This window comes from Bison bison, unplaced genomic scaffold (genome assembly GCF_000754665.1).
Source record: "Bison bison bison isolate TAMUID 2011002044 unplaced genomic scaffold, Bison_UMD1.0 scf7180017864239, whole genome shotgun sequence".
NCBI classification, from domain to species: domain Eukaryota; kingdom Metazoa; phylum Chordata; class Mammalia; order Artiodactyla; family Bovidae; genus Bison; species Bison bison.
The window spans coordinates 5,155,807-5,178,710 of NW_011494811.1; positions in this window are offsets into that span (position 1 = coordinate 5,155,807).

The following is a 22,904-nucleotide window of genomic DNA, read 5'->3' on the forward strand; positions in this document are numbered from 1 at the left end:
ACATCTTTTTTGGGTGTTAGTTCTAAAAGGTCTTGTAGGTCTTCATAGAACCATTCAACTTCAGCTTCTTCAGCATTACTGGTTGGGGCATAGACTTGGATTACTGTGATATTGAATGGTTTGCCTTGGAAACGAACAGAGATCATTCTGTCGTTTTTGAGATTGCATCCAAGTACTGCATTTCGGACTCTTTTGTTGACCATGATGGCCACTCCATTTCTTCTGAGGGACTCCTGCCTGCAGTGGTAGATATAATGGTCATCTGAGTTAAATTCACCCATTCCAGTCCATTTCAGTTCGCTGATTCCTAGAATGTCAACATTCACTCTTGCCATCTCTTGTTTGACCACTTCCAATTTGCCTTGATTCATGGACCTGACATTCCAGGTTCCTATGCAATACTACTCTTTACAGCATCGGACCTTGCTTCTATCACCAGTCACATCCACAGCTGGGTATTCTTTTTGCTTTGGCTCCATCCCTTCATTCTTTCTGGAGTTATTTCTCCACTGATCCCCAGTAGCATATTGGGCACCTACTGACCTGGGGAGTTCCTCTTTCAGTATCCTATCATCTTGCCTTTTCATACTGTTTATGGGGTTCTCAAGGCAAGAATACTGAAGTGGTTTGCCATTCCCTTCTCCAGTGGACCACATTCTGTCAGATCTCTCCACCATGACCCGCCCATCTTGGGTTGCCCCACGGGCATGGCTTAGTTTCATTGAGTTAGACAAGGCTGTGGTCCTAGTGTGATTAGATTGACTAGTTTTCTGTGAGTATGGTTTCAGTGTGTCTGCCCTCTGATGCCCTCTTGCAACCCTACCATCTTACTTGGGTTTCTCTTACCTTGGGCGTGGGGTATCTCTTCACGGCTGCTCCAGCAAAGCGCAGCCATTGCTCCTTACCTTGGACGAGGGGTATCTCCTCACCGCCGCCCTTCCTGACCTTCAATGTGGGATAGCTCCCCTAGGCCCTCCTGTGCCCGCGCAGCCACGGCTCCAGGTAACTCCTCTCGTCGCCGCCCCTGGCCTCGGGCGTGGGTTGCTCTAACATACAAATTCTTCTGCTTAAATCCTTCAGTGGGTTCCAGGTTGGGTTTCTGAGACACTTGTCCTAAAGGATCCCGGACGAGCCCCCAAGATGAAAGGTTGTTGTTGAATCACGCGAAGACATCGGGATTCTTGGCCCGCGGATAAGAAGAATTCAATCCGGGGCCAGAGACGAGGCTTGATCACTCAGAGCTTTGGTGTAATAAAGTTTTATTAAAGTATAAAGGAGATAGAGAAAGCTTCTGACATAGGCATCAGAAGGGGGCAGAAAGAGTACCCGCTTGCTAGTGTTAACAAACTGATGCTTCTATTTCTGTAGGCCACAATCCTCAAAGTAGAATCCTATGTAGAGGGTTTTGTGTACTGCACATTTTCAAGAATACCAAATTTAGAAGGCCAGGTTGCCTTCTGAAAGGGCATAATAATACTTGATTATTCATTTGCCTATGTCCTTCCAGCAGCCTTCCCAAGTGGTGCTAGTGGTAAAGAACCGGCCTGCCAGTGCAGGAGACCTAAGAGACGTGGGTTCAATCCCTGGGTCAGGAAGACCCCCTGGAGAAGGAAATGGCAACCCACTCCAGTATTCTTGCCTGGAGAACCCCATGGACAGAGAAGCTTGGTGGGCTACAGTCCATGGGGTTGCAAAGAGTTGAACATGACTGAAGCGACTTATCCTTATAGCACTTGATGTTACCAACATTTAAAAATTTTTTGCCAGTCTGTTGGGTAGAAAATGGTATCTTGTTGGAACTTACATTTCCTTGGCAAGGCTGCTTAGTATAGTGTCTAAAATCATGGGCTGTGGACCCACCTGCTTGGCTGTGCTGCTTATGAGCTGTGTGACCTTAGCAAATTACAGAGATTCTCTGTGATGCAGTCTCATTGTCCCCAGTGAAAAATGGGAAAAATCATAGTATCTGAAAAATAGTATTATTAAGATTAATTATATTTGTAAAGTTTTTGAATGGTGTCTGGTACTTAGAGCAGTGACTGACACATAATACATACTATATGAGTTAAATAAATGGATATTGAACATCTTTTTATATATTGGTTTATCATCTGGCCTTCCCTGGTGGCTTGGATAGTGAAGAATCTGCCTGCAGTGCAGGAGACCCAGGTTTGATCTCTGGGTTGGGAGATCCCCTGGAAAAGGCAATGGTTACGCATTCCTGTATTCTTGCCTGGAGACTTCTGTGGACAGAGGAGCCTGGTGGGCCACAGTCCATGGGGTCACAAAGAGTTGGATACGACTGAGTAAATAACACTTTCATTTTACCATTTGCATTTCTTCTGCTAAATATGAATGTCCAACTGTTTAATTCTTAGTGTAAAAAAGTGGATGGATTTTTTTTTCATTTTTGAAATCAGATCACTCCCAAGGAAAAGCACAATAATGCCGGCCCCACCCGGCTATCTCACTGCTTGGAAATGCCAGACAAAGAGAAGAATTTTGCTAAGATGTTTGAATGAGAAGCAAAATAGAAAGGTTTAAAAAAATAGATAAAGACTTTTCTAAATAAAAGAACATTCCAGGATTAATTGCTACTAATATAGACGGCATCTCAGTTTAGGGAGTGAAAGTGAAGTCGCTCAGTTGTGTCTGACTCTTTGCGACCCCATGGACTGTAGCCTCCCAGGCTCCCCGCCCGTGGAATTTTCCAGGCAAGAGTACTGGAGTGGGTCAGTTTACTTGAATAAAAATGTAAATCCATTAGGGCTTGAGAGAGATAGAAAGAGAGAGATAGAGCAAGCAAAAGGCAGCTGGATAGTTGCCAAGGGTATAATTTTACAAATGAAAAATCATCATTTGATATCTTGGATTTCAGAACAGCTCATCCTTTCTTGTTGAGATTACTAACCACATACCTCTCTTCTCAATTGGTTGTTTTTCACTTGGATTTGTCCTCTACAGGGAATCTTGTATTATTTATCAGTCACATAAATCTAAAAACATGCAGTATCCGGCTTGCTTAGATGCCAGAGACAACTATTTCTTGTGTTTATCCTCTCAGCTTCTATCAGCAACATGCTCTTTTTATGTTTTCTCTACATCTTCAGAGCAACGGAAAGATGCTCTTTCATTGGGATTGGTTTTAGTCTGTTTCAGTTAAATTTAAATTTGAGCAGTTTTATTCCATTTCAGATTTATGAGGAGGGTGGGTGGAAGCAGGGGGGAAAAGAGAGGGGAAGAAGGGATAAGAAGGAGGATGGGAAGGGGGGATTTTTCTGCACGGTGTTCCTTGACATTTGCGTAGTCTTCTTAGGCGATATCAAACTGACTTTTACTGAACCTTAGAAATGATGTCAGGCAATGAGAATGTTGATAGAAGTGCTTTCCCTTCATATCTCAGCTTCAAGCATTTTTATATCCTACCACCCTCTCCTGTTTGTCAGGCTCCTTCCCTCCAGTATTTGGACTCCAATAGCTCTTCCACCTCACCTCCAATCCTTTGACCTTATCCCCTTTGCATTGATCATTGCTGTGCTCAGACGCTCAGTCATGTCCGACTCTTTGAGATCCCATGGACTGTAGCCCACCAGGCTCCTCTGTCAATGGGATTCTCCTGGCAAGAATACTAGAATGGGGTGCCATTTCTTCCTCAGGGGATCTTCCCAACCCAGGGATTGAACCCATCTCTTACAGTCTGTAGCACTGGCAAGTGGATTCTTTACCACTAGTGCCAGCTGGGAAACCCTTGCACTGATCATTACCTGCCCTCAAGTCTTTACTTCCCTCTTAATTCCCTGGGATGTATCTTCAGTTCCCTTGCCCCCTTATTTCTCCATCATCCTACTCTGAACTTATTACTGCAACCTCAAGTGGATTGTGTAGCCAACCAATCCTGCAACATTTTCCTACTCAATTCCCTCCACCCCTGCCAGAAGATCATCTCAAACCTTCTCCCTGCCAGCTTCCAATGTCCCTCCCTACTCCTCACTCTCTGCTCAAGACCTGATTTCTCATTTCCCTGAGGGGTTACAAGCACTCCGAAGAGAAATTTCCCATGCGCTCACCACCCAAACTCATCACTTAGCTGCATGTGTATCCACACATCCGCTCTGGCTGTTGCTGCAGTGAGTCAGCTGTCCCTTCACCTCTGAAGGGCAGTCCTGGCACTGGTGGGCTGGATTCTGCACACTCCCCACCCTCAGTTACTCAAGGACAAACTTCTGCCATTTAAATTCTTTCTCTTAAGATTAGTTTATTCCCCCTTACTCGATCATTACCATGAACATACATGCATGTTGTAGTAACCCATCTTTTAAAAATTCACAGTATCAGTGCTCATTATAAGCTATATAAACAAATTGCTGAACAGTCATTTTTTCCCCCAGAATATCCCTTTTTCTTAAGACTAACATTCCATAGTGTGTATATATATATAGCACATTTTGTCTATCCATTTATTTCTTGATGGACATCTGTATTGTTCCCACCTTTGGGTGTTATGAAAGAGGCTGCTGTGAACGTTGGTGTACAAAGTACCTATTCAAGTCTCTGCTTTTAATTCTGTTTTTAAATTAAAATATAGATGACTTACAACATTGCGCTAGTTTCAGATGTACAGCAGAGTGATTGAACTACATATATATATATATATTCACATATATATATTTTTTCAGATTCTTTTCCCTTATAGGTTATTCAGTATTACAAAATATTGAGTATAGTCCCCTATGTCACACAGTAGGTTGTCACTTGCTACCCATTATATATATAATATATATATAATAAAGTGTATATGTCAATCCCAAACTCATAATTTATACCTCCCTTCCCTCTCCCCTTTGGTAACCATAAATTTGTTCTCTGTATCTGTGGGTCTATTTCTGTTTACTTTCAATTCTTTTGGATGTCTACCTAGTAGTGAAATTGCTGGATCATAAGGAAATGGCAACCCACTCCAGTATTCTTGGCTAGAGAATCCTGTGGACAGAGGAGCCTGGTGGGCTGCTGTCTGTAGGGTTGCACAGAGTTGGACACGACTGAAGCGACTTAGCATGCAGGCATGCATTGGAGAAGGGAATGGCAACCCACTCCAGTATTCTTGCCTGGAGAATCCCAGGGACGGGGGAGCCTGGTGGGCTGCCATCTATGGGGTCGCATAGAGTTCGACACAACTGAAGTGACTTAGCAGCAGCATGGTAATTCTGTTTAACTTCTTGAAAACAACCAAACTGTTAATACATCCTCTTTGAAAAAGTCCTCATCTGCAGAACCTTCCCAGGAACATAAATAACACCATGTTTGCAGGAATTCCGAATTGGGCCTGGGGTAGATTGCCTTAATGTCACTCTCCTAGACCCATTCCTGCTGATGCGTAGCTAGGGGCCCCTCCCACAGGAAGGCGGGAGCTCTTTGTCTTGGCTCAGCCATGTGACTTGCTCTGGCCAATGGGATGTCACAGACCTGACACATCAGGGCTGTCTCTCTGACCCTCTGCCACATGAGGAGAATGTGCCCTGCTTGGCCCAGTGCTCCCAGGAGAAATAGGAGGGACTCATGACACAGAGCTAGCCTGGCCACTGCGACTGGAAGCAAAGCTGCCCCAGCTGACCTACTGCTCCTTGAGAAGAAACGATTATTGTTGTAAAATTATACAGTCATTTTAATAAGGGAAAATATTATGCAAAAAAAGTATAAAACATGAAGCTGGCTCCTTTCCCTTAGGGAAACCCAAGACATTTTTTCAAAGCTCAAAATTAGTGATACAATAAATAGACAATCTGTAAAATATGCTAAAGAAAACCTTAGTTGCTATTTCTAAAACTGGATAGACTCAAATATTAAGCAGACACGGGTGTTATTACCAGATTTCTGTGGAAAAACTAAAAGCAACGATAGACCGTAAACTTCTAGTAAATTTAGGAAATTATATAACTTTGATGCAGGTGATGTGAAAATGGTCTTCCCTGGTGTCTCAGCTGTTAAAGAATCTGCCTGCAATGCGGGAGACCTGGCTTGGGAACATCCCTTGGAGAAGGGAATGGCTACCCACTACAGTATTCTGGCCTGGGGAACCCATGGGCTGTATATCCATGGGGTTGCAAACAGCTGGACATGACTGAGTGACTTTCATAATGTGAAAATAAGTTTAGAAGTGGTATAGCTTAGACTCTCCCACTCCCAAGAAAGTACCATAAAGATAAAATGCACATTCTTAAGGGCAAAGAAATGTGAGAACTTTGTTTCTTGAAATCCTTGGATTGTATTTCTCAGCACTGATAAGATTCATCACCTGTGAGGATATGGGGGAAGCTGTATGGTGCCTGGTCGCTCTGTCACCCAGGTCACTGGACTCGTTGGTGCCTCTCATGTCTTGTCCTGTGAGTCATGGAAGCACCCTGCTGCTCTGCAACGGCTGCCAGCCCCGCCGTTGTCTCCTCCTGGTCCTCGAGTCTTTCCCAGCTTCCCCCTTCCTCTGGGTCACATCCTCTGTTCCAGAACTTGATACTGCAGGAAGAAACCTGAGATCTTGTGTTGTCTCTTTGAAGCCCTAAGCACCTGAGCAGTAGAAATCTATGTAATTTCAGCTCCATCATGCCTGTTTCTATTCAGAAATAAGACCTCTGGTTGCTGAAAAGATGATAAACTATCATTTCAGATCTCTCTGGTTTTCCAGTAGCCAGATGTAGCAGCACCGTAGGTGCTCAGCCACACAGCATCCACCCAAACCCAGAACCCCCAGGACAAGGGATTTATATGCAGAAGTACTTCCTGCCGCAGAGACAATGGTACTTTAAATTAAATTTGGTGTTACACTGTGCACATTTGGACACTCCTGGTCTGGGACCCAGAGTGGTTCTTCCACACCAACCTGGCTGCCAAAGCTCTGCATTCATGTACAGGAGAGTATCAACTTCTCTATGTCAAGTTCATGGCCTCTCCGGGGACAGGATGCCAATTCAGTCACCTGTCCTGGCTGCTGGCCACAATTTCATCTTGTAAAAATACTTCCTTTGACCCCAAATCACCATTTAACTACTGCCTACTTACATGTTCCCCATTACATTGGGGGAAAAGTATTGCCTATGTTCTTGTTCTTTTTCTCCATTTTTTTCTTGAATCCACTCCAGTTAGACATTCTTCCCCTTGTACAGTTAGTTCCAACTGACACAGTTGATCACTCTTTCCTTCTTAGAAGTCTTTCTTTGGAGATTCCCTGGTGGCTGTCTGGTGGCTCACACGGTAAAGAATCTGCCTGCAATCCTGCAGACCTGGGTTTGATCCCTGGGTCAGGAAGATCTCCTGGAGAAGGGAACGGCTACCCACGTCTGTCTTCTAAAACATTGTTATTATTTTTTTTTTAACTGGGTTTCCTTCTAGAGCTTTTGCTGGCTCACCCTCCCCTTTCTGATCTCTTTACATTGCAGTGCTTCAGGGCTTACTCCTTGGGCCACTTATCTCTCCTCTGTCCATTCTAGCTTCCTACATGATCTCAGCCAGCCTGACCCACAGAGCTGACATAAAATACAGGATTCCCAGTTAAATTTGAATTTTAGACAGCCACTATTTTTTTTTAGCCCTATAATTTTATTTTTTAAATCTGGCAACCTTGCCCATCCAGTCTTTGCCCTGATGACTCCTAAATTCCTATCTCCAGCCTAAATCTCTCTCCTGAATGTTTTACAGATGGGGAAACAACCCGGCATATTTCATAGCCTCAACACCTCCACTTGGATTTCTAACAGGAGCTCAAACTTGCCATGTCTGAACAAATCTTGATTCTCTTTCCTCCTACCACATTTATTCCTCCTGTAGGCTTCCCTCTGCTTGGGCAACCAGGTCGCCATTCTCCCAGTTGACTCCTCATTCTTACTTGCTGTATACCTATTAGCAACCCCCAGAGATGGAATCTTCACAATAAAGCAGGATTCTCATTTCCTGCACCTCCGCAGCTAACATGCTCGTCTCAGCCATGATCATTTCTCATTTAGACTGTTGCAGCAGCTTCCCGACTGTTTTCTCTGCTTCTACCTGTGCTCCTCTCCCCTTCCTCCGTCTATATTCCCCAGAGGACTCTTTCACAGCTACAAATCAGATCATGGCATTCCCCTGCACTAAAACCTATAAATCTGCTCTTATCACTTTGAATAGAGTGCAAAATCCTTACCATGGATTGTAAGATTCCATGCCACCTGTCCCTCTGCCATCTCCCTGACCTCATGGACCATCCCTGTCCCCTTGCCCCTACTGCTCTGGGCATACTGACCTCTTGACTCTTCCTTGAACATGCCAACCACTCTTTAGCTTTCAGGATTTCATACTGTTCCCTCTGTTTGGGATATGCTGCCCCTACATATCTGGTGACTTGCTGCCTTGCTTTCTTCAAGCCTCAGCTGCAGTCTTACCTAACAAGAAAGGCATAACAACCACCCTGTACAATACCCCCTGCCTCCGTCATACTGTGCTCCCTAAGCCTGCTTGATTTTTCTTCCTAGGACTTAGTACCACCTGGCATGTTTATTTCTTGTCTGTTTCTTTCTGCTCCCACAACTAGAATGTAAACTTCATGAGAGCAGAGCTTTGGTTTTGTCACTGCTGGATATCTGGGGCCAATAATAAGTGACTGTCATCATGATTGCCATCAATATTCGTTAAACAAATGGGTGAGTCAATTAATGATTAGAAGAGAAGAGATTTATGATGGAGGTTGTGATGAAAGAAATTACTTTCTTTCCTTCTGTTCTGTATCTTGATTCAGTTAATAACCTAGCAATCTCTCTTTTGGTTGGCCTAACTTTGCAGTTCTGTAAAATCTTTGTGTGGGAATAGCTGTTCTCCTCCCCCAATGATCAGTAAAAATCGTTCATTATTCGTAAGGATTCAAGAAGAAGAGAAGGGTTCATCTTCCACTAAAATAATTTAGAGGATCAAGGACTGAGAACTTCCCAGGTGGCACTAGTGGAAAAGAACCCACCTGGCAGTACAGGAGACATAAGAGACACAGGTTCGATCCCTGAGTCAAGATCCCCTGGAGGAGGGCATAGCAACCCGCTCCAGTATTCTTGCTTGGAGAATCCCATGGACAGAGCCTGGCAGGCTACAGTTGATAGGATTGCACAGAGTCGGATATGACTAATGTGAATTGGCACGCATGCAGGGACTGAGAAACCTCAAATCAAAATTAAGTACAAAAAGTTTGTTGAGTATTTGCCCTTGCAACCTTTTCAGAAAGTATACTGTGCCCCTTGCAATGATACATTGTCTTAGAACACAAACATTACTTAGAATTTACAAAGAGCTTCCATTTCCAATCACCACCTCCATTTCACAAGTGGAAACAATCTCAGAGAGGTTACAAGGTAAAGCAGAGGTGGAAATACTCCTAGAACCCGATTATCAGCTTCATTTCAGCCCAATTAGGCAAGAGACAGGGCCCTGGAAACTGTTACTAGAATCACCTGAGTTGATTGTGAGTCAGGAAGAACGTCCTTCCCATAAAAACGATGGATAGAGTGAGTGTGCAGAAGCGACACTATCTGAAATAAAACAGAATTGTCATAAAAAGATTGAGAGAACCGATTCAAAAATACTTTTATTTTGGTTGCCACTGTTCTTATCTGCATTAACTCTTAAGAGTTTATTTTACACATTCTTTCCACATTTTCCTTTCAAGAGTGAGCTGTTTAATGGATTTCTCAATCTTTAGTGGCTTTCGAGACTTTAGAAACCTGATATCCAGAACATATTTGTCTTAGTCTGATTGGGCTGCTGTAACAAAAATAGACTAACTGGCTGAAAAACAACAGACATGTGTTTCTGACACTTCTGGAGACTGGGCAGTCCAAGATCAAAGCACTGATAGATTTGATGTCTGGTGAGGGCCTGGTTTCTCGGTGCTATGTCCTCATGTGGCAGAAGGGGCAAAGACACACTGTGGGGCCTCTTTTTAAGGGCACCAATCCCAGTTGTGAAGGTTTCACACTCATGGCTTCATCATCTCCCAAAGATCCCAACTACAGGCATGTTCACACTGGTAATTAGATTTCAGTGTATGAATTCGGAGGGGGGGGTGGGGCACAGACATTTAGTCTTTATCAATGCTTACATTATTTTTTAAAGACATAATGCCATAAAGTCACAACATTAAAAAATTATACTGAAGTGCTTTGTGGATCCTGGAGGACACTAAGATCTTATTTTCAAAAATACTTATTTACTATTTCCTCCTCATGGCAGAAGGTAATATATCTTCTAGGAGAGGTAGCTTTAAACCCTGTTAATCAATTTTTTAGGGTTTCCCCAGAGGCTCAGTGGTAAGCTCCTGCCAAGCAGGAGACATGGTTTTGATCCCTGGAGAAGGGAATGGCAACCCACTCCAGTATCTTTGCCTGGAGAATCCCATGTACAGAGGAGCCTAGTGGGCTACAGTCCCTAGGGTCACAAAGAGTCAGACATTACTGAAACAACTGAGCCCTCACACACATTCAATTTTTTGTAAGTGGAGAGTGGCTAGCATTCAGCATGTTGGTATCTACAATCTTTGCTATTGGGAAAAAAAGTCATTCTAAAGTTAGTTTTCAAATTGGACTTGCCATGTTTACCATTCTTGGTCACTTTCTTCCTTCTGGCTCTTTCTAAGGAAAGAGCCCAAGGAGCAACTGTGATGATGTTTGCATCCTTAGAAACAGGCCGGTCAAATATGTAAGGTGAAATGAGAATCCAGCTCCCTTGAGAGCATTTCTCCACTGGCCTCTGCTTCTCTTTCCTTCTGCATACCTTTAAATTTCTACCTGCAGGAAATGTTGGGGAGAAGTGGGCCCATTTAGGGCTTTTCAGAGAGTGTAAAAGAGCCTAAAGAGGGAGAGTTGAGATCCAGCCTCTGAGTAAGCAGCAGGGGTTTGGACAGGGAAGAACTGAATGGATATTTCTGCCAAGGAGGAGGAGACAGTAAAATGTTTATGCAGAGCCATATGATGAATGATGCTGAAAGGAACGTGCATCTTCACAAAGATCTGTTGGAATTCTAGGGTTTTTACTCCCTGGAGAATTAGACAGAATACAGACAAGTAGCCTTGCTTTAGTTCTCTTACTAATACGGGAAATATTACTCCTTCATTGCCCAACACAACTTTACTTGAATCTCTACCCATTCTAGAGACATTTGTGAGTAGTGGTGCTAGAGGGATTGGTTAGGAGATGTATGAATGACAGCCAGATGAAGAAAGTCCAGGGAATGCTTGCACTAGAGAGGCTGGCAGCTGTGGTCCCATCTGTCATGTATAAGGAGGGCCAGGGAGTGTCAGGGGCCAAAAGGTGTTCAGAGAGCTGCTTAATTGTCCAGAGAGAGGCAGAGTATTTTTCAGAAACAGGATATTGACGAGGTTGTTCAACATGTGCCCCTACTTTTTTAAAAAGACTATGTGATATTAGCCTTTTTAAAAAGCATTTTTTAATTTGACTGCATGGCATCTTAGTTGTGGCATGCTGGCTTCTCTCTAGTTGCAGCATGCAGGCTCAGGAGTTGCTGCACTTGCTTGGGCTTAGTTGTCTTCAGGGACGTGAGACCTTAATTCCATGACCAGGGATCAAACCCATGTCCCCTGCACTGGAAGGTGGTTTATTAACCACTGTATCACCAGGGAAGTCCCCACATTTGCCCTTAATGGAAAAAAGTATCTTAGACTTGTATATATAATGCTTGCAATATTCTAGGTACTATTGCACACACTTTACATGTATTGATTCATTCAATCTTCATGACAGCAATTTTCTCATGCCCATTTTACAGAGGAGGAAGTTGAGACACAGAGAGGGTCATCAAGTAGCAAGAAACCGGCAAAGCTGAGCTTTGGACCCAGGCAGTCTGACTCCACAGTCTGTGGCCCTTTCATCACATGGCACAGCCGTACTACTCAGGTCTCAGCCGTCGCTGGTTGATAAGACAGTTGTCTAGTTATTCAGGTCACTGACTTCAGATAGATTACTAGGATTAAGGATAAAGTGGGGGAGGTGTGTAGGTGGGTAGACAGTAACATAAGTTAAGAAAATAAATACTTGGAGGTAATGATGGGAATGGGTGTTGTTTCAGAAGAGAGGGCATTTGAATGGAATGGAGGTGCTTTTGACAAGATGTTTATAGGTTGTCTGTACAGATAGTCATGGGAATAGCACAAAGCAAGTAACCAGTGTTAGCTATTTGCAGCTGATTTTCTAATTTTCTATAGGCTCAAAGTACATGAGTTAGTGCTTGTTTTCATGGTTACTGCAGAATTTCAGATAGGAACTCTTTAATGGGTTACAATCTGAGTTCAAAATGTTCACATTTTGTACCTGGCTAAAATCATTGTGGGTTATTGGATGTTCTGATTCTGAAAAGAAACCAGCTGTTTTCAGTCTTCTCTGCTTCAGAAAAGAACAAGTTAGTCCCAGGCTATTTCCAGCTAGATTTTATGACATTCTGAGTCTTTCTGCCATTTGGGAAGTTCCAAGATCACAGACTAGATAAATGAGTGAGATTCTGTCACTCCAACAAGATACCTACATTATGTGGTCAACTTGTCTCCAGTCAGAAGCTTAGACTCTCTGATCAGGCCACCAACCAAGTTGTACCTCTAATATTTTCAAAACCAGTTTGAGATGAGTCAAGGCTGATTGTCTATGTCATTGAAACCAAGGACCAGAAATGCTACTAGTACTTTTCTGTGGAAATGACAACTGTGTCTTCCTCTCCCTCCTCCTCCTCACTCCCTTCACTATCATCAACAACAAACGTTTGTACTGAGCTTTACAGATGACAAATCACGACATGATTTCGAGCTTGCTTCTCTTTTTCTTCACCATTTCTACCTTCCATTAAAGGCTAATTCTAAATTATTGAACATTGAAATTGTGCCTCTGATCTTTTAAAATTGTGACAGGGACATATGCAGTTACCAACTCTTATTTATCTAATTAAGCACTGGTTAAAAATATGTCAACAATAACTAGGTCAGTTGATTTGGACAATTAAGATACAAATATGGCCTTTGAATAGTGAAAGAAATAAAACCAGGCTTTGTAAGACTGATGGAAGGATAATTCCAAGTATGTAGGCTTTTTATATTAATGTTATTTCATAACAGGAAATTCATCTTAGAAGTACCTACAGCTGATAGTAATAGTGAATAAAGACAAAGACATAAGGAATTGAGTAATAAAATGGCTATGGATTTGGCTTGAAGATTTTTCTAAAAGAAACGACCTGACTGATTAACAGTGGGTTTGGGAGTATGATGGTTATCTACCTTATTTTCAGTTCTCGTTTCAAAGAAATAAATTCAAATATTGTTTCTTGATTTGAGATTCTACTCAAAACTTGGCTGCTATGTGTCTCATTGTATTCTCTGACCTGACATCTAAAAGAAGGTTACTGCTCAGGACCAGCTGATAGGAATGCTTATAAGGAACAGTTTAAAAAGTGCAGCGCTGTGTAAATGCTAAACACCAATGAGAATGATACAGCGTGGGAGGAAAGGTGTGTTTTCCTTTGCCAAACGAGGCTGTGTACAGTTCGACCTCCAAGAAAGTCATTTTGTTTTGTGGGTGTATGAGCAAGTGTGCAATACATTTGAACCATCAGAAAATATAGATTTTTATCATTTTCAGCTTGAATTTTTATCTCAGCAACTTGAAGAGTCTTTAGCTATCAAGTCAGTGACATATTTAAATTTGTCAAATGAAGGGCATTTTTGTGCACCAAATTTTTCCTTCTACAGCTGAGCTTGGATACATAGATAGATGGAAACACAGACTTTTTCTCATCATTAACCAACTTTAAAGGCAACCCAGTTTAATAGGCTGTAGCTGAGTGCTCCCAGCTCCATCAGCCGCTCTCTGCTTGAACGCAGGCAAGAGTAATTCACTCTCAGTGGGAAACAGAAAGGGCATGTACTATTTTCCTAAGAAACCAAAGTAAAAGCTGTGTGTCTGACAGGCAGTGACATTCCCCTCCCACCCCCAGTGGCTGCTGGGTAGCAGGTCTGTTGAGAGCATTTCCCATTGTTGTCACTGAAGTGTGTAGATTTATCTCCTGGAGGCACTACTCCTTGAACAGTCTTCCTGTTGTGACTGCCCTCCCTGTAAGATCTCATCCTAATTTTGCATTCAGTTGTTACTTCCTGGAAGAGAGTCAGAGACCATAAGAAAGAGAGAGCAACTTGTAGCCATACCCCAAATATTGAAGGACATAAGGATCCAATCCTCTTGGAAAGATCTTGTTTGAAGGAACTCAGTTTTCACTTGAAAACTTAAACTATATGGTTTCTGGTTCCTTCAAATTCTGCAACATTTGGTTTTGTTCTGTGAAAAACACGAAGGCATACTGTAGGGAAACATCCCATCTCAAATGCCTTTAAAGTTAAGACAAGATTTGTCTGGCAAAGGCATTGCAGTGTTTGGCAATGTCCAGACATTAGACATTGGACAACACAAACTCCTATTTTTCTGTCCTTACTGGAAAACACATCTGCCCTCATAACCTTGAATCATTGATTTTTGTCTCACCAAGATCTTTTAGGGGAAAACAGTTCACCCACTGTTCTTTAACACTTGATCTTGGGCTTGGAGATCGTGTGGAGAAAGTCATGAACTTTGACTGCAATATTAAGTCTGTTATGAGTCTATATCCAACCTGATCTGTCATAGCATACATTCTGCTTCTCAAGAAAATTCAATGGGACGTTTGTCTGCTGAACATGAGTTAGTCCTTCATCATAGACAGATGTAGCCTCTGGCATTGCCTCTCTGTCTATCGCCTGTGACCAGAGCGACCCCCTCCATTTTCATCTAGCATTCAGAAGTAGCTAAAACAAAGGGTAACTTCTCTTCTTCCAATTCTTGGAGGACCTCCTAGAGGCCAGGGACTCTTTTGCATGCAGAACTCACCACTCTCCTGCCTTGGTGGAGGAAGAAAATACGCATGCACATTCTTGCTCTGGAGAGCCTTTGTTCCTTTCTCTCATTTGTATCTCAGTGGGAATGCGAGCCCACAGGATAGAGATCGAACCTAAGTGTGCACGGTGCAATGTGGGTGCTGGCATTCAAAGTGCTACCTTTTGCAAACAGTAAGAATTATAAACCTATTTTTGGTGCTAGCGAGAGCCTTCCTAGGACAGGAAGGAAGGAAGTAGAGATTTTCTTAAGAGTTTCAAAAGGCCAAAAAAGTCTCAAGAGACCATGATTTTCCTGGGCATTTGTCTTTCTTCACCTCTCTCCCCATTTCGGGTATCATTGATTTACACCAATAAGCAGGATTGAAGACTGCCTCCACCTGTACAGATTTTCCTGGGCCTGGAGAAAGGACATAGTTTCTAACACACTGTGTGGAATTCCGCTTTGATAACTAGTTCTTTGATGAGTCCTTTGATCTTGTTCAGTTTTTAGGGATCTGTTTCCAGACCCCTGACAATAAGCACACTCAGCAGAAACAGCCTTCAGACTTCATTTCCCTCCCACCCAGGGAAGCCATCAACCATGCCCTTTCATCTCATCTCAAGTCTGAGGCACAATCTGAAAGCCAGATTGTGTCTCAGACCTGAATTTGCTGAATCTGTATTAGGGCTCTCAACTTCCTCACTCGTCGCCTTTTTACTCAAATGAAGCAGCTGTTTCTGGACTTTTGATGAAGCTGATGAAATGAGACTCAAATTCAATAACTCTTTAGAGGGCTGGGGTGCCTGGGGAGATGTAAAAGGGAAGGAGTAGTCAGGGTTTTGAACAAAGCCTGGCTCTTATTTCCACTCACTTCTGCATGTTTCCTAGGTTAACACATCCCAGTGCTGAGCACAACGGAAACACAAGTAGAACATGGGACTGCCCGGCTGTGGATGTTGTGGATAGGATTAACAGCAGGAGGAGAGAATGACTGACTCTGGTAGTAAGGAAATAACGTGCTATCCAAGGTTCATGAAGGACCTTTCTGGGTTAAATTAAAAAGGAAAAGGAACACACATTTAGGTATTTTAGCACAGCATATAGTTTTAAACCATTTAAATTCAAAATGGTCTTTTATGAACATCTTACTCATGCTGCTGAGTCAAAGGACTTCGTGCTGATGGGAGAGTTTAATTAAAAGGACATTTCCTAGAAAAAGAACATACCAGATCCTACATAGTCAAATAGGTTTTAAAAACAATACATTGGGGAAATTTTTGATACAGGTGTTATAAGAAAGGTAATATTTTAGCAACCCAGAGCACTTGAAGACTATCTAAATGATACAGAGAATTCATTCAAAGGTGGAGAGAGTGGCAAGACTGGTAGAAAGGTGAGTCAGGGAAGGCTTTGTGCGAGAAGCAATGACAATCACCATCGGGTGCTATGGCAGGCATTTCTTTTTATAGAAACTATTTCATGGACTTCTTGAAAGAAAGGATTTCACAGATTATGACACAGAACCCTTAGTGAGGTAGTTCGTCTAAAGCCTTCCAGTTCATCAGTGGTGGAGCTAGGACTTGAGCAAGGAAAATAGGTACTTTCCTATATACCACACTGTCTTCACCTGGACCGGGTGTGATAAATGAGATTTAGTTATAAGTAGAGCTGCTTATGGGAGAAGGCAATGGCACCCCACTCCAGTACTGTTGCCCGGAAAATCCCATGGATGGAGGAGCCTGGTAGGCTGCAGTCCATGGGGTCACACAGAGTCGGACACGACTGAAGCGACTTAGCAGCAGCAGCAGCAGCAGAACTGCTTATGATGAAGCTTAGAACATGAGGAGGGGACAAGGAGACAAAAAGAGTGAACATGGTTCCTCAGCTCACTCTTTACGCTGTGGTGATGGAGCCTAATGATGAGTGTCCAGCCTAGATTTACCAACCCAAGTCCTCTGACACCAAATAAAATGCTCTTTCCACTATGTTTCAGCAATAAAATATTGTATTCCATAGTTGGAATACAAGATAATGTCTTAAAATGCAAAAGCATGACATATTGTGAATGAGTTTGCTAATACCAGCAAACACGGAGGAGAAGAGTTTGAAAGTCAAGGACTCTTAAGTTCTTGAAGAATGATAGGGAGAAAATGAAGACAATAGCATCTATCTCCTGGTTTTACCAGAGGCTGCTGATGGTGGCGGTGGTGATGTGTGTGTCTGTGTATGTTAGTGAGCACTCAGGGCACAACCAGCGACTCTCAGATATGATTCCTGCTCTGTTTGATTTGGGTCCACTTGCTCTCCACGGGTAGAAAATTGTTTCAGCTTTCTCCATCTTGCCGTTGGCAAGGCTTATGATTATTTTCCATTTCCAGCCTCTCTCTCTGTCTTTCTGTCTCTCTGTCTCTCTTTCTCTGCTCACCCAGATTCTGTATGGGACCTACCATGGCAAGAAATGTTTAAGATGATGCTGGCTGAGATGAGATTTTGTCACACTGTCCAGGCCTGTTGTCCACCAGTTTTACTCTGAATATCTGACTTCTGAGTCCCTCCTATACCCCAGCACTTCTTGCATGTGCAGATTTCCTTCCAGCTCTGCATCGCCTCTAGTCCTGGAACTCTCTAGGTCTAGCTCCTGGGAAGGCACACATCTGTCCACTTAGTTCTGTTGTAGAACTGCAGATAGGAACCTTGCAGTCGATGGACATTCTTTCTGCCTTCTCTAATTCCTTCCCTCCTATGGTAAAACTCCTATGCTCCCCCGACCCCCGCACCACAACCACCACCACTGCAAGCCACTCTGGGTGAAACTTCTATCTGAAGCCTGTCCTTTCTTAGCGTGTGTGCATGCGCTCATCAGAAGCTCATGCTTCTGCAGATGTATGGATGAAAATACCTATGACTGAGAAAATACCTATGACTTTCTTCCAAGTGCAAGAAATGTGAGAAATCCTGAAATTCTGTCATGGTCCAGAGAAGACAGAATGGAGTGAAGCCATCTATGCCTAGAGCAACAGAAAGAGATGACATCTTGGAAGCAATGAAAAATACGCCCTGTTGAATGTTTGTGTTAAAATCGTTCATATAACCTGGAAGCTGAGGAATATTTTACATAAATTATTGCTGTTGTACTTGTGCTCAGTTTCTCAGTTGTGTCTGACTCTTTGAGACACCATGGACTGTGGCACGCCAGGCTCCTCTGTCTCTGGAATTCTCCAGGTAGGGATACTGGAATGGGTAGCCTTTCCCTTCTCCAGGGCATTTTCCCAACCAACCCAGGGATCGAACCCAGGTCTCCCACATTGCAGGCAGATTCTTTCCTTTCTGAGCCACCAGACAGTGGGATACTGTAATCTAACACACACACACACACATACACACACACACACACACACACACACACACACATGAAAAGCCAGGCCAATCAGATAGATACTTTCTATAGGAATTTAAATCTTAAACAGATTGACTCAAGGATAGGTTGGGTTTGGAAGAGTAACCTTAAGTGACTGTTCAGTAGTCCTGCTATTGAGATTGTCAAAGTGAAATCACTCAGTTGTGTCTGACTCTTTGTGACCCCATGGACTGTAGCCCACCAGGCTCCTCCGTCCATGGGATTTTCCAGACAAGAGTACTGGAGTGGGGTGCCATTGCTTTTTCCAGGGGACCTTCCCGACCCAGGGATAGAACCTGGGTCTTCTGCAATGTAGACAAATGCTTTTACCATCTGAGCCATCAGGGAAGTGAGATCGTCTAGGCTGCCCTTATTTTGGACTGCTCTAAAATCTGAAGTTTATCTTTTCTTTAACATGTGTGAACTGCTCCGTGTCCTTCCCAAGGTTTCTTTGTAATTTGTTGTTCAAATTAGCTAGAGGCAGTTCCTGTTGTTTGTAACCAAAGAACCTTAATCAATATAGATCATTACTTATTTGAAATCCCAACCACCAAGCACAGAGTGGTCATCAGTAAGCGGACCAAACTCTGCTTGGGTCCTAAGATTACTTACAGAGTGTGGGGGTGACACTGTTCTCTGTCCTCACTTGAACCTGACCTGGTGGCATTTACTGTGCTCTGCCATGCTGGTTGCTGTGACCTGAGCTTGGCCTTTGGACATTTCCATTCCCAGGAAGCTGCCTGTGTTTTACCACCTACTTGGTACTAAAAAAGTTTATGCTTTCTGTCTTTGGTAGTTTCTCTAAAAGGCTTCTAGTTTCTCCATAAACTCCATGGCACGCCCAAGCAGGGTTTGGATGCTCCTTTCCTGGAGATTCGTCGCTTCAGGAACTCCTTCCTCCTAGGTCCACGGCCCGCTGGCAGTGATGTACTAGCCATCATGGATAAGGACAGACATGGATTAGCTCCTCACTCTCACTACTTAGGGGTGACTTTATCTAATCTCTTGGAGCCTGTTTTTACTGAAATAAATGCTATTTATGGCTGTAGAACTTTGGAATGCTCTTCGTGAACTGTTACCGGTGTTTATTGAAGACAAGAGTCTCTGGGCAAAAGAGTATGGATAACTCAGTGTAAACCCACTAGTCTCTTGGGAGAAATGACCCTGCATAGGCTCTAGAGATGATAAATTTACAGGCATCATCTTTCATATGAAATGTTACAAATAAGAAGACACAGACCCAGGGAAGTTCAGTCAATTGACCAAGGACGTTCAGCTAATTAGTTATGAAACCACATCTGAAATTCACCCCTCCTAATTCTCTTTGAAAATCACTATTGATGCTAAAAGTTGCCATGAATGCTTTGTCTGCATAGTTTTTTGATATATTAATTCTAGTGCTGAATTTTGTCACTGGAGAGTTCTTCTACCTGTGATGGGAGTGATGGTAGAGACCTGCATATAGAGAGTGTGTGAGCTTTTCCCAACATAGGAAATAGGATGAGTTGCTTTTGATTTAGTTTATTGAAGTAGGGAAGTTCAAACTCTGTAGCTTAGAGTCTGAGCACTCTCCATGACTTTTCAAGGAGGTCCTAGTGTTAGGGCTTCCACATCCAGCCACCACGGATAGCTCACAGGACTGGCTTGTGTCTAAGCAGGGTGATCTGGTCACCATGGCCCTGAAAACTGAATTTAGCAGTGAGTTAGACATAGCCCCAGTGAGCCAGTCTTCTTATCACTTACCAGTCCAGGCAGGCTTCCCATGGCAGGGGAAGGACTGAGTTATATCAGACATACATGAATCAATACAAAACAATTCCTTCACAAAAGAAAACCTAATTAATCACCCTGCTGCCCAAATCAACTGTATTCTTTTTCTGAGCTGCTGACACATTCCAATTCCTGCAGACAACTGCATTCTAACTCTCATTAATGAAAAATACAAATCTATTTTGCTATTGCCAATTTTATTTTCTAAAACACAACCAATATTGGAAACTTAACTATGGTCTTAGAAGGGTTTTTACAGTTTAGAAAAAAGTAAGGTTTTATGTTAGGTAGTAGACTAGAATTCATAGAGGATGGTGATCTAATCAGAGCTGGGTCCTTATCTGGCTAGCTTTGCAAGAGGGAGAAGCAGGGATGGGGAATGAAAGCCAGGGGTGTGACCCTAGGGCACCCACTGGAAGGTGCTGCAACCCAACTTTAACCTCTGGGAAGAACATGCACTTTCCACAGGTCTTTCCTACTAACAGATGCTTTGTATCACTCACTGTGGGGACCCACAAGAAGTCAAAGGCCATCTGCTAAGGGAAACTCAATTTTTCACTCATTCATCAATCATCACTCTTCCCAATAAGCCTGGCAACCAGAGACGACTGTCTTCTAGGGCCAATATAGAGCATTCTTTACTACACTGTAGTAGTAATGATGAACATTCAGATGCCACGAACGTGAATTACCTATCAAAGGTGGTACCATGGCATGTGGGCTTAGAGTCAAATTCCTGGGTTCAAATTCTGACTCTACCACTTATAAGCTGTTTGACTTTGGACAAGCTAAATTTTTTTCTCCAAAATTACATTTCCTTGCCTGTAAAAATTGAACTGATACTCTATTTTCTTAGATTTAGTGTGCTAACATTACTTTTTTATACAACTAACAAAGAAAAGTGACTGCCAATCAGACTATGACACAACATTGATTGTGTCTCTAACATTTTAGATATGTTAGAAGGTCTTTAAATAAAAGGATATTACAACTGAGGAAGTAAGCTAGCACCTACCTCATGGTATTCAGGTGAGGACTAAGATCATACAAATTCTTAGCACTTTGTCAATCACGCATGCTTGCTTGCTAAGTCACTTCCATTGTGTCTGACTCTTTGCAACCCTATGAAGCCCTCTTTGAACCCGTCCAGGCTCCTCTGTCCATGGGATTCTCCAGGCAAGAATACTGGAGTGGCTTGCCATGCCTTCCTCCAGGAGATCTTCCTGATCCAGGGATTGAATCCATGGTTCTTACATCTCCTGCATTGGCAGGCAAATTCTTTACCACCAGCACCTCCTGGAAAGCCCTGTCAGTCACACAGTAAGCCCTAATAAGTTACTACTACTATTTTACTACCAGAAGGTGGTAGTTTGGGTAATTTCAGCAAATCATTTAACTCTCTATGCTTTATTCTCTTCATCTTTAAAATGAATGGGTAGCCATATGGTCTTGCCACCCAGAATTGGAAAGAAAAACTAATTAGAAAAACGTTTTTAGGTCTTAGCTGTTCTAACTGTGAAACACTATCAACTTCTGCTGTTCATCTTCTGTATCTAAAAACTGATAAGGAAATCTACTCTGCATATTTTTATGTATGTATTAATTTAGTTGGAATTCCAAGGCCAATTTAAACTTTCAACTTGGTGTATTTATATTTCTATTGTAGTTGTTGAAAGAGAAATTTCAATATTTAAAATTTATTCTCCTCAATATAACTCTGAGTTTTCATGAGTGGTTTTGTTTTTTTACTGAGAGGGGAAAGTTATCTTAATATAATATCTCCATTGTTGGCCAAGCCTAAAGAAATACTAGTAGCCTGCCATACTCTTCCTTTTACATACCAGTTAGGTAAGAAAAGAAAATACATTTCAGAATGTGTAAAATACAAAGGAGATTCAAATACTAGTCCCATAGGTCCTTACTATTAGATCCCACTTAGAGTGGCAAGGAACTAGACCAGTTAATGCAGCTGTTGTGTAAGAGAAGTTCAACGTAACTGAACTCTCAGTTATTGAACCTTAAGCAGGCATTGTGTTAGGTGACAGAGAGGCAAATGAATTTAAAACAAAATTATTGCCCTCCTAGAATTTACAGTCTGATAAGAAATGACAACACAGCGTGATAAATACTATAAAAGTGACAGGGGACTATCAAGGACCGGAGACTGGATCTGCCTGGGTAAGCAAAAGAAGTCTAAGGATTGTGTAGGAGTTTACAGAATGAAGAGGTTGGGAAAGAATATTGCCTGCAAACAAAACAGTGTTCGCAAAAACATGAGTTTTAAGAACATAAAGAAACATGGCTTTCATGTAGCTTTGCATGACTACTGTGCAATGTATATTGTGTGTGAACGCATGTTTGTGTGTATGGGGTGGAGCCCACTGTGGTGATGAGACTTGCAAGGAAAGTTGAGATAAGATTGTTAAAGACCTTAAGTGACTACAGTAAGGAGTTTGAACTTTGTATCCCAGAGGCAAAATGTATAGATCCAAGAAGTATTTGGTGGTAGATTCAATGAGACACAAAAATAAGTTGGTATAGGGCGCTGAGCATTACAGAGGAACTAGGAGAGATTTCAGGTATCTCACATGGACACCTAGATGATTGGGGCAGCATCCTCTGAGAAGGGACAATGGAAGGGCAGCTATAATGAAAAAAGCATATGATGGAGACTCAGAAGACCTCGGTTTAGGTCTGAGTTTTTGAAAAACTACCTTGAAAATAATTGGATCAGGTTATTATATAAATACTAAGCCCTTGTGTGCCTCATTTTTCTCATGTTTACCCAGTAAGGTGGAGAAGAAGTATACCAAGAGGACTTAGGAGT